This window comes from Myotis lucifugus, unplaced genomic scaffold (assembly GCF_000147115.1).
Source record: "Myotis lucifugus unplaced genomic scaffold, Myoluc2.0 scaffold_969, whole genome shotgun sequence".
Classification (NCBI taxonomy): domain Eukaryota; kingdom Metazoa; phylum Chordata; class Mammalia; order Chiroptera; family Vespertilionidae; genus Myotis; species Myotis lucifugus.
Genome location: NW_005872017.1, coordinates 89,800 through 100,930, shown reverse-complemented (window position 1 = coordinate 100,930; position 11,131 = coordinate 89,800). Strand labels below are relative to the sequence as shown.

The 11,131-nt window shown below is 41.2% G+C and overlaps 1 pseudogene; it reads left to right on the top strand.

The window, feature by feature from the left end:
* Positions 1-11,131, top strand: part of LOC102435001 — a 15,615-nt pseudogene extending 4,484 nt beyond the window's left edge.

Genomic DNA, 11,131 nt, shown 5'->3' with positions numbered 1-11,131 from the left:
ATGAAAACCGTCATAGATGTGCTTGTTCCTCCACGCCCCACACTGGGATTGAGTACACGACCCGGGGATGTGCCCTGCCCAGGAATTGAACCCTGACCTCCTGGTTCATAGGTCGAAGCTCACCCACTGAGCCATGCCGGCCAGGCTGAACTTCTTAACATTATAGGTATTTCTAATTGGATGAATGCATGGGTGATTGAATGCACAATTTACAAAACAGTGGGGGGAAAGTAGGTTAACAGATCTGAGTATGCCAAACAGTTTATTCTTGTATTATTATCTATTAATTATTGTATTATTTTCCATATGAACAACAGAAAACCTAATTTTGCCCCAGTTTGTTTTTACTAGGCATGTAATTATTCAAGTGTATATGGAAATAAAACCCCATTAGCTCCATAGATGCAGCCTATAAAGTGAAAATGAGCAGAACGACTAATATTTCTTCCATATGTGGATGAAAATGGGCCACATACTAAACCTGTCAAGCTCAGGGGAGGCCTGCTTGGAGTCCTTACAAAATCAGAGACCTAAAGTAACCACAAGGATGGTCTGAAATTAAAACTCTTCAACTAAAAGCAGTTCATGGCAGTAGTCATGTCCTAGGCTAGAATCTTCCCTGACAAAAGTCAGTCTTTCCCTTAACTGAGCCCATTATTATCATTTTGCATCTATAATAGCATACCTTTGGAATGTCAAAGTAATATCATTTTTCTATGTCCCTCAAAGCACAGATATCACACCAGAGCAAAGACCACACATCCCCTCATTGTTGATTGACTTAATTGTTGACTGTTAATTATTCCATACCCACTTATGTAAATAAGTATGAGTTTGTCATTTCACTTTTAATCCAACCCTAGAGGTACACCCCCCCTGCTTTTTCCCACCTCCCTAATCTATTACCTGTGGATTTCATGTAACCCACTTATATCTTTCCTTCCTATATAAAAAAAGCCTAATATGCTATGTGTCCAGTTGTCTGGTTGGCCATTCAACTAATCAAAGCGTAATATGCTAATGATATGCTAAGGCCACTCAACTGCTTGCTATGACATGCACTGACCACCATGGGGCAGACAGTTGACTGGTCGACCAGTTGCTATGACATGCACTGACCACCAGTGAGCAGATGCTCTGATCTGTAAGTTAGCTTGCTGCTGGGGTCCAGCTGATCGGGACTGAGCGAGACAAGCCGGACACGCCCTGGAGCCCTCCTGTGGTCCCTCCCCAGCTGGCCAGCCCCCTGCATCCCTCCCTGGCCCCAATTGTGCACCAGTGGGGTCCCTCTGCCTGGCCTGTACCCTCTTGCAATCCGGGCTGAGGGACACCCCCCCAAGTGCATGAATTTCGTGCACCGGGCCTCTAGTTTGATTATAATGTATAAAAGTGCAGAACTGCCATTTTCTAGAGCATTTTCTCATTCTGTTTAGAGTTTCCGGCAGTAGTCATCAGTTTGGCTCTAATAAACTCACAAAAATTCTCTACAGGTTTGAATGTGTGTTACCTTGACACATATCATCTAAAGGACATCACGCTGTTACACAGCATGGAGTTGCTACAGGAATCCCTGACATTTCACGATGTGGCCGTGGACTTCACCTGGGAGGAGTGGCAGCTTCTGGACCCCGAGCAGAAGGACCTGTACAGGGACGTGATGATGGAGACCTACAGCCACCTGGTGTCAGTGGGTGAGGACAGTTCCCATGTGTCACTCAAAAGGCACCCTGATAGTGGATTTTTCCCCCTTAGCTGCTTAACTCTTTAGTAGAACAGCGGTTCTCAACCTTCCTAACGCCGCGACCCTTTAATACAGTTCCTTATGTTGTGGTGACCTCCAATTTCATTGTTACAAATTGAACATAATTAAAGCATAGTGATTAATCACAAAAACAATATGTAATTATATATGTGTTTTCCAATGGTCTTAGGCGACCCATGTGAAAGAGTCGTTCAACCCTCAAAGGGGTCATGACCCACAGGTTGAGAACCGCTGCTTTAGACTGACTACAGTTCTCTGAATGATAGAATCTCAGATCCTTTTCTTGTGCCAGACAAGAGGGTATAATGTCTCCTCTCCTGAGAGAAAAGTCTTTGTGTTACAGATGTGAAACCTGGTCATTCCCTGCAACATAGCGTTCTCCCTTGGCAGACCCCCAACTCAATTTAGTATGTCTAAGTCTTCTTTTGTTTTTCATGAGCAGGGTATCACGTCAGCAAACCAGACGCGCTCTTCAAGTTGGAACGAGAGGAAGAACCGTGGACAGTACAGCATGGACTCCACTGTCTATTCTCTCCAGGTGAGGGGGTGAGAGCCAGCAAGGCGGGCAGCCGGGAAGTCATATTCTAGTCAGGCAGCATCAGAGCTGTGACAGTGAATGAGGAAACTCAAACCACCCCTCCATGTATAAGAATGCTTTTTCTTTGTAGATGTTTAGGGGAAATCATACCCCTTTTGTCTCTCCTGAGCTCTGACTCCTGTTTATTTTATTTACATCTTGTTTGTTTGTGTGTTTTTTAAAACATTATTTCAGAAGGGAAGGAAGAGGGAGAGAGAGAAACATCAGTGATGAGAGAGAATCATTGATCGGCTGCCTCCTACACACTCCCTACTGGGGATCAAGCCCACAACCTGGGCATGTGCACTTGACTGAATTGAACCCAGGACCCTTCAGGGCTACATCTTGTTTTTATTTGCATAGTTTTCTTCTTCATAAGATTCTCAGATCTTCTTTGTCCACCGTTACAGTGTCTCTACCTGTATTATCACTTCTCTTGCTATAAAATTCCACTTTCCAGACCTTTCTGGAAAGTCAGAACTTTGAATTCATCGCTTCTTTCTTGCTACTGGGCCTTCGTACCGTTAGAAAATAGTGATTTCCCTCCTTAGCATCCAACCCACCTTGGATGCTGTGCCCCCATGATAAACTGCATTTATGTCATTCTTTGCTCGTCTCCCTCCAAGGTTCTTCATACTCACTTCTCATCACTCTTTAACGTTTTCCCTATTCCCATGAATATTTCCCTCTTTCTGTTCTGTGAAATGGACTCCCAAATTGACTTCTCCCTCAATATTGTCTAATGCAGCAGTCGCCAACCAGTGGTCCATGAGGTCTGAAAGGTTGGTGACCACTGGTTTCATGTACACTTTCTTCTGATGTATTTTACTCATCATCATGGCAGCTGGCCTCTGACTTCTCATTTTGTGTGTGAGAGCAGGAATCATTTTTTTAAGTTATAGTTTCTCTTTCTGCACTAGATGTTTTAAACGCCATTCAGCCTGGCATCCCTACATGCTGAGCTCTCTTCTTAAATGTCTCTACTGTCTTAATGAATGAGAAAAGATTTTTTTCACATTGCTACATGTACAGTTCCAGCCAAAACTAGGTTATAAGTTATCTCGGCTTCAAATCACGTTCTTCCTAGTTTTCCTAATTCAGATTTTTCTTCATTCTTAGATGTTATTAGTGCATTTATTTTCCAATGGCTTTTGTTTACACATCATATTTTTAATGCTTTTACTTAGACTTAATTCACATACCATACAACTTACCCATTTAAATGATATAGTTAATTGGTTTTTAGTATATTCATATAGTAATGCAACCATCACCACAATGAACTTTATATGTACATATTTTCATTGTGGCCTTAATTCCTATAGCTTTGTATTTCATTTCTAAATTAGAAAGGGTGAATCCTTCAGTTCTGTTCTTCTCTTTCAAGATAGTTTTGACTTTTGGATCCTTTAATTTCCCCGTTGAATTTTAGAATCAGATTATGAATTTCTGGGGAGAAAAAAAACCTAGCTTGGTTTTTGATAGGGATTACACTGAATCTGTATCTCAATTGGGTAGGGATTCCATCTTAACCATGACATACATCCTAGTCCAGAATCATTGGGTGCTTTTCTTTCTTCTTTTTTTTTTTTTTTTTAAATTTCTTTATTGGTTAGGGTATTATTCTTTTTTTTAAAAAAATATATTTTATTGATTTTTTACAGAGAGGAAGGGAGAGAGATAGAGAGCTAGAAACATCGATGAGAGAGAAACATCGATCAGCTGCCTCCTGCACATCTCCCACTGGGGATGTGCCCGCAAGCCAGGCACATGCCCTTGACCGGAATCGAACCCGGGACCTTTCATTCCGCAAGCCGACGCTCTATCCACTGAGCCAAACCGGTTTCGGCTGGTTAGGGTATTATAAATGTGTCCTCATTCCTCCATTATCCCCCAACCTCCCCCACCCCCACTCATGCTCTCATCCTCCTGTTGTCCGTGTCCATTGGTTTGGCTTATATGCATGCATACAAGTTCTTTGGTTGATCTCTTCCCTTACCCCCACCCTCCCCTACTTTCCCTCTGGGGATTGATAGTCTGATCGCTGTTTCTCTCATTGGGTGCTTTTCTATCTAATTTGGTCTTTAATTTTTTTCCCCACAACATTTTATAAGCTTCAAAATAAACACTTTACACTTTCCTTAAATTTCTTTCTAAGTGAGATATTCCTTTTTATGATATAATGAATGTTATTATTTTCTTGTTTGCATTTTCCAATTGTATATTGCTAGGATATAAAAATAAAATTGATTATTTTCCCATCATATTCTGATGACACTTGGCCTAGGTAACCAAGTTTCCTGTCATATGAAATTACAGTTTCTCTTTCAGTGATCTCTGTGATACGCTATCATCTTGCTTAGAGAGTTTCTGTCCTCTTCCTAAACACTCTTTAATGTTTTCCATACCTGTGATTGTCTCCTACAATTGAGGTAATTGTTGTATTTTTTAAAAAACTTGTATTTTGATAGCCTAATATTTTCAAAGCTAACAGCAGTATAAAAAAAATTTAAATAAATAGACGTCATTATTTTGTTCTCCATAGAAGTACTATATAATAAATAATAAACATATCCTAGGGTAAAAATTGCTATATGGAAAATTAATATAGCCAGTGGAACACTGGGTGTTTATCCTGGAACTGTGCTTTTTGGAGTGGGAATGGCTCTTTGATAAGCTGCCTTTGAGCACACAAATGAGGGATCTGAGCCAGCTTCCTGCACCTTTTAAAATGTGAAACAATGGGAAGTTCAAAGAACTGGATCTGGAATGTGAGGAACTGGATCACTTTGCCTGTGATGTAGAAGGGAGACATTATCATGGAGGGAAGTGTACTGTTATACATATGGTTGCAATTTGTAACAGGAAAACAATACAGATTAAAGTTACTAAAGATAAAAGTTATATAGGAAAAAATTCAGGAGTCACATGAAACATGCTACATTGTTGGAACTAATCATGTTTCTAAAGTTAAGAGACAAGAAGCAGAAATAGCAGAGGTGCTCTCCTATTAACCTTAAAGCAAACTGCCATGTTGTGGAGAGGGTCACCTTTCAGGACACAGCATGCTGTCTCTGGGAGGTGACAGCCTCAGTCCCACAACCACAGGAACTAAATTCTGCTCACCACCAGTGAACTTGGAAGGGGGCCCAGTGCCAAATAAGATCCCAAATCTGACTGACATATTCATGTAGTCTTGAGACCTTGAGAAAAGGACCCAATGAGTCTATGGTTGGACTTCTGACTGATGGAGACAGATAATAAATGTTTATTGTCTTAAAAAATTTCTCAATTCTCCCAGCAATGATATTGGGGACACATGTGAAGGATTGCCTACCAGGGAAGCTGATTCAGCTAGTGTCTCTAGCTCCTAAAGTCAAAAGGTTACAGTGTTTTCCTAAGCCTCAGGCACACAAAAACAGTCCTGGGCCATAAATTTCATTGTTCACATAAACTCTCTGGTATGACCTAAGACCTCAGTTATAAAAACACTTCTACCAGGCAGGGATTCTCCAGGGAATCAGAGGTTTATCTTCTAATCAGTGAGGGCCAGTCCTTTCTTTGGAATGTGTAGCGATGGTGTGACCCAGGCCCGCTGAGTTAACACTTTAATATAAGGTACCCATCCTCTTTTTGTAGGAACATAACACAGTATGTTCCAGCCAGACCATTAGTTGGGGTCTTGATAATTTATTAATTATTGTATTATTATTTATTAATTATTGTATCATTTTCCATATATAAACCTATTTTTGCCCCACCCTATATATCCTGATTCCCTCCACTTCTTAAATTTCCATTGCTCCTTTAACCATGTTTCACAGACTGTGGTTGCTTTATTTTATTTTATTTATTTATTTTTAAAATATATTTTTATTGATTTCACAGAGGAAGGGAGAGGGAGAGAGAGATAGAAACATCAGTGATGAGAGAGAATCATCGATCAGCTGCCTCTTCCATGCCCCTATTGGGGATCGAGCCCGCAACCCAGGCATGTGCCCCTGACCAGAATCAAACCCATAACACTTCAGTCCACAGGCCAACGCTCTATTCACTGAGCCAAGCCGGCCAGGGCTGTGGTTACTTTTATTATTTTGCTTCAAGTGTCTGTACCTAGAATTATTAAACTTGGATTTCCTACAAATTTAACTCAAATAGCACACTATCCACCTTGAAATAGTATCAGAACCTACAAGTTAAGAGTTCATTGCCGCTTTACATGCCATACACAAGTCCTGATTGTCACCTGTGCTTCTGACCAACTGGCTATAGATTGGAAGTTCTCATGAGCCCCTCCTTTGTTCATTTAATTTGGTAGAGCATCTCACAGAACTCAGAGAAATACTTACTTATATTTACCAGTTTATTATAATGGATACTGACTAATCTATAATAATAAAAGCGTAATATGCTAATTAGACCGGACAGCCAAATGACCTTCCGGACATCATTCCGGATGTCCTTCCAGACAAAGCCGCAGCAAGGGGTGCGAGGTTGAGGTGGTTAGGGGTGATCAGGCAAGCAGGCAAGCAATTAGGGGTAATCAGGCAGACAGGCAAAGTGATTAGTGTTGATCAGGCAGGCAGAGTGATTAGGGGCGATTAGGCAGGCAGGCAGAGTGGTTGAGGCGATCAGGCAGGCAGGCAGGCGAGCAGTTAGGAGCCAGTGGTCCTGGATTGTGAGAGGGATGTCCTACTACCGGTTTTAAGTCCAATCTCTCAGGGATCAGGTTTAAACTGACAGTCAGACATCCCTTGAGGGGTCCCAGATTGTGAGAGGGTGCAGGCTGGGCTGAGGGACACCCCCCCATGCATGAATTTTGTGCACCAGGCCTCTAGTAGGTATATAATAGAAGGTCTGAAGGATTCCTGAAATTGGGAACTTCTGTCCCCTTGCAACCTGGGTAACCACCCATTGGGCACATGATGTGTTCACTAACCCAGGATCTGATCAGATCTGGTTAAGAATTTTTAAAACATATTTTTATTGATTTCAGAGAGGAAGGGAGAGAAGCTAGAAACATCAATGATGAGAGAAAATTATCAATCAGCTGCCTCCTGCATGCCCCTTACTGGGGATCAAGCCTACAACGCAGGCATGTGCCCTCCACCGAAATCAAACCTAGGACCCTTCAGTCCACAGGCTGACGCTCTATCCACTGAGCAAAACTGGCTAGGGCAGGTTAAGAAATTTTTATACAGGGTATTTGATTATTATAAGAGCCAGAAGACCCTTGAGGTTAGGGGAAACCTTGTTCTTGCCCCAAAAGCCCAAATAAACATCTTGGGCTTTATGGGAGGAATCAGTCCACTATCCTTCCTTCCTGTGCCTCCCTAGGAGAATATAACTACCATGTCTTCCAGTGCTTTGACAAAACCTAGATACGTGGCCTTTTGACCAAAGGTCTGCGATATCATATTGTTGGAGCCATCATTGTATCACTGGGGGTTGCAGCTTTCTGTCAGTTTGCTGAGGCTAAACCAAGAAAGGTGGCATACATAGATTTCTACAGAAATTATGATTCTGTGAAAGATTTTGAGTGGGTGAGGAAGACATATCTTTCAAAGTGCAAAGTGATCTTGGAATGCAAATAATTTCTTTGCGTTGAATTCCATGGAAGTCTGTCACTGTCCCATGTTCCTGAACTATGAAAGATGGATATTTGATCTAAGGAATAGTTTCTTTTGTAAATGAACCATTAAGAAATACTGTGGACAGGGGAGGGGGGGATAAGTAAAAAGAAAAAAAAACAAAGGAAAACACCACCTTGGGGTCTAGGAAACCTTAAGGACATGCTTAGAGAGAAGAAAGGAAGGGGGATAGGAGAGTGAGAGAGAAGGAGAGATTGGTTGCCTTCTGTTTGCTCCTTGACCAGGAATCAAACCCACAACCCAGATATGTGTCCTGACTAGGAATTGAGCCATGCATAGGACAATGTTCAACCAACTGAGCCACTCCGGCTGGGGGGGAAAATGGTTTTAATAGATCTTTAATTTTTAGGTCCTTCATCCTTTCTCAGAGGTCAGTGGGTAGAGCTGAATGTCCAATTTACTAATCAATTGGTCTTTCTCGTGACTAGATCCATCCTGAAGCTTTGTAGTATTATTAGTATAAACTCACTGTTATAAAACGGTTTTTGTTTTTGTTTTTTTATGTTTAGCAAAAGATACTATCACTTAGGAAATTATACAGTTTAACAAGCTTATTGTCAAGTACTGTGGACATAGACCAAATTTATTTCTTATTCTACAACACATAGGCTTGTCAGTAAATAATTACTCCACAGGAAGGCATTTTGTAATGTTTTATTTCAAACTAAGTTTATGAGAGATTACAGAATGATTCACTTTTCTCTTCTGTCCTAGTAGAAGGTACAGTTGGTGATTCTCTGCAGTATCCCTTGCAAAGTCGAAGCATTCAGAGTCTGGAAACATGCTGTGAAAATAGTATGTTTGGAGATATTGTTAATCAGAGCAAAGGTAATGTCCTATTAAAGCAAAATCACAATATGTTTGAGATGCATGAAAAACTTCCGATATCAAAGTTAAGTTTTGAAAACCAAAACAGAAACTGTAACATTAAGAACTTTGTTGAGTTGAAAGGAGAGGACACACCCATTCTGCATGCTAACCATGAACAATTTTACACTGAAATTATATTGCCTGTCAGCACCAAACCCATCAATAATAAGTCACAGGCCATTCAGGAACAGAGAACTCACCACATTGAGAAAGTCCACAGATGCCCTGAATGTGGGAAAGCCTTCATGAAAATGTCTCTGCTCACTGATCATCAGAGAGTTCATTCTAGAGAAAAACCTAATGGATGCAGTCCATGTAGTAAAGCCTTCTCTAGAAAGTCCAGGCTCACTGCCCATCCAAGAATTCATAATGAACTGAAACAGTATGAATGCACTAAATGTGACAAAACCTTCCTCACGCCATCACAGTTCAGTATACATCAGAGAACTCACATGGGACAGAAATCTTATATGTGCAGTGAATGTGGTAAAGCATTCATCAAAAAGTCTCGGCTCATTTATCATCAGCGAAGTCATACAGGAGAGAAACCCCATGGGTGCAGTTTATGTGGCAAGAACTTCTCTACGAAGTTTAGTCTCACTACCCATCAAAAAATTCATACAGGAGAGAAACCCCATGGATGCAATATATGTGGAAAGACCTTCTCTACAAAGTTTTGTCTCACTAAACATCAAAACACTCATACAGGAGAGAAACCCCATGGATGCAGTCTATGTGGGAAGACCTTCTCTACTAAGTTTAGTCTTACTACCCATCAGAAAACTCATACAGGAGAGAAACCTCATACATGCACAGAATGTGGAAAAGGCTTTTCAGCGAAGCGTGGCCTCATCCTACATCAACGAACTCATACTGGAGAGAAACCCTACATATGTAATGAGTGTGGGAAAGACTTCACTTGGAAGAACACCCTCATCAGACATCAGCGAGCACATACAGGAGAGAAGCCCTATGTATGTATTGTATGTGAAAAAGGCTTCACCATGAAGACTGATCTCACTGTACATCAAAGAACTCATACTTTAGAGAAACTGTATGTGTGTAGTGAATGTGGGAAAGGCTTCTCAATGAAGCACTGCCTCGTTGTACATCAGCGAATTCATACTGGAGATAAACCTTATGTATGTAATGAGTGTGGGAAATGCTTTCCCTGGATGTGCCCTCTCATCAGACACCAACGAGCACATACAGGAGAGAAACCCTATGTATGCAATGTATGTGGAAAAGGCTTCAGCATGAAGGGTGGTCTCACTGTCCATGAGCAAACTCATACTTCTGAGAAACCATATATGTGTAAAGAATGTGGGAAAGGCTTTACTCAGAAGTACAAACTCAGTGTACATCGGCGCATTCACACGGGAGAGAAACCCTATGTGTGCAGTGAATGTGGAAAAGGCTTTGCAGTGAAAAACAAGCTGATTGTACATCAGCAGATTCATACAGGAGGGAAACCTCATATGTTGTAGTGAATGTGGGAAAGGCTTCATCTTAAAGAGCCCTGCCATCTGACAACAGTAAACATACAGGAGAGAAGCCTTATGTATGTAGTGTATGTGGAAATGGCTTCACCATGAAGAGTGATCTCAGTGTACATTGGTGCACTTATATGTAAGAGAAACCTTAAATATTCAATGAATGTGTCAAAGGCTAAGCTGGAAAAAGCATGCTCATTGCACCTCTGCAAATTCATATGCAGATAAACTATATGCCATGAATGGACTTCACCATGAAGAATACTCTAAGTATACATCAACAAATTCATACCACAGAGAAGCCATACAAATGCAATGGATGTGGTGAAGGCTTTAGGAAAAAGATATGCCTCTTGCAACATCAGAGATTTCACTAAGGAAAGACTTTTCATGTTCTGAACGTGGGAAATTCTCATTGTGCAAAAATAATCTCATTACCCATCAGAATGAACACAGAAGAAAAACACTATGAATGCAATAAAGATGGGAAAGCCTTCACTATGAAGTCAAGTTTCAGTGTTCATCAAAGAAAACATACAGGAGAGAGACCTAGGAATGCAGCGATTGTGGTAAAGCTTTTCCCAACTTGTCCTTATCTTTATATATAAAGAGTCAGGGTCATCACATCACGACCGAAGGTTCGACCAACGGGAAGTCAGTGCTGGGTTGCTGTGTTTACCCAGCAACAGCGACCCAGCACTGACTGCCACTATTGTGGATGCCCTGATACAGAAGTGACTGCTGAGGGGGCTGCGGATCAGGCCCAAAGAGAGGCCTG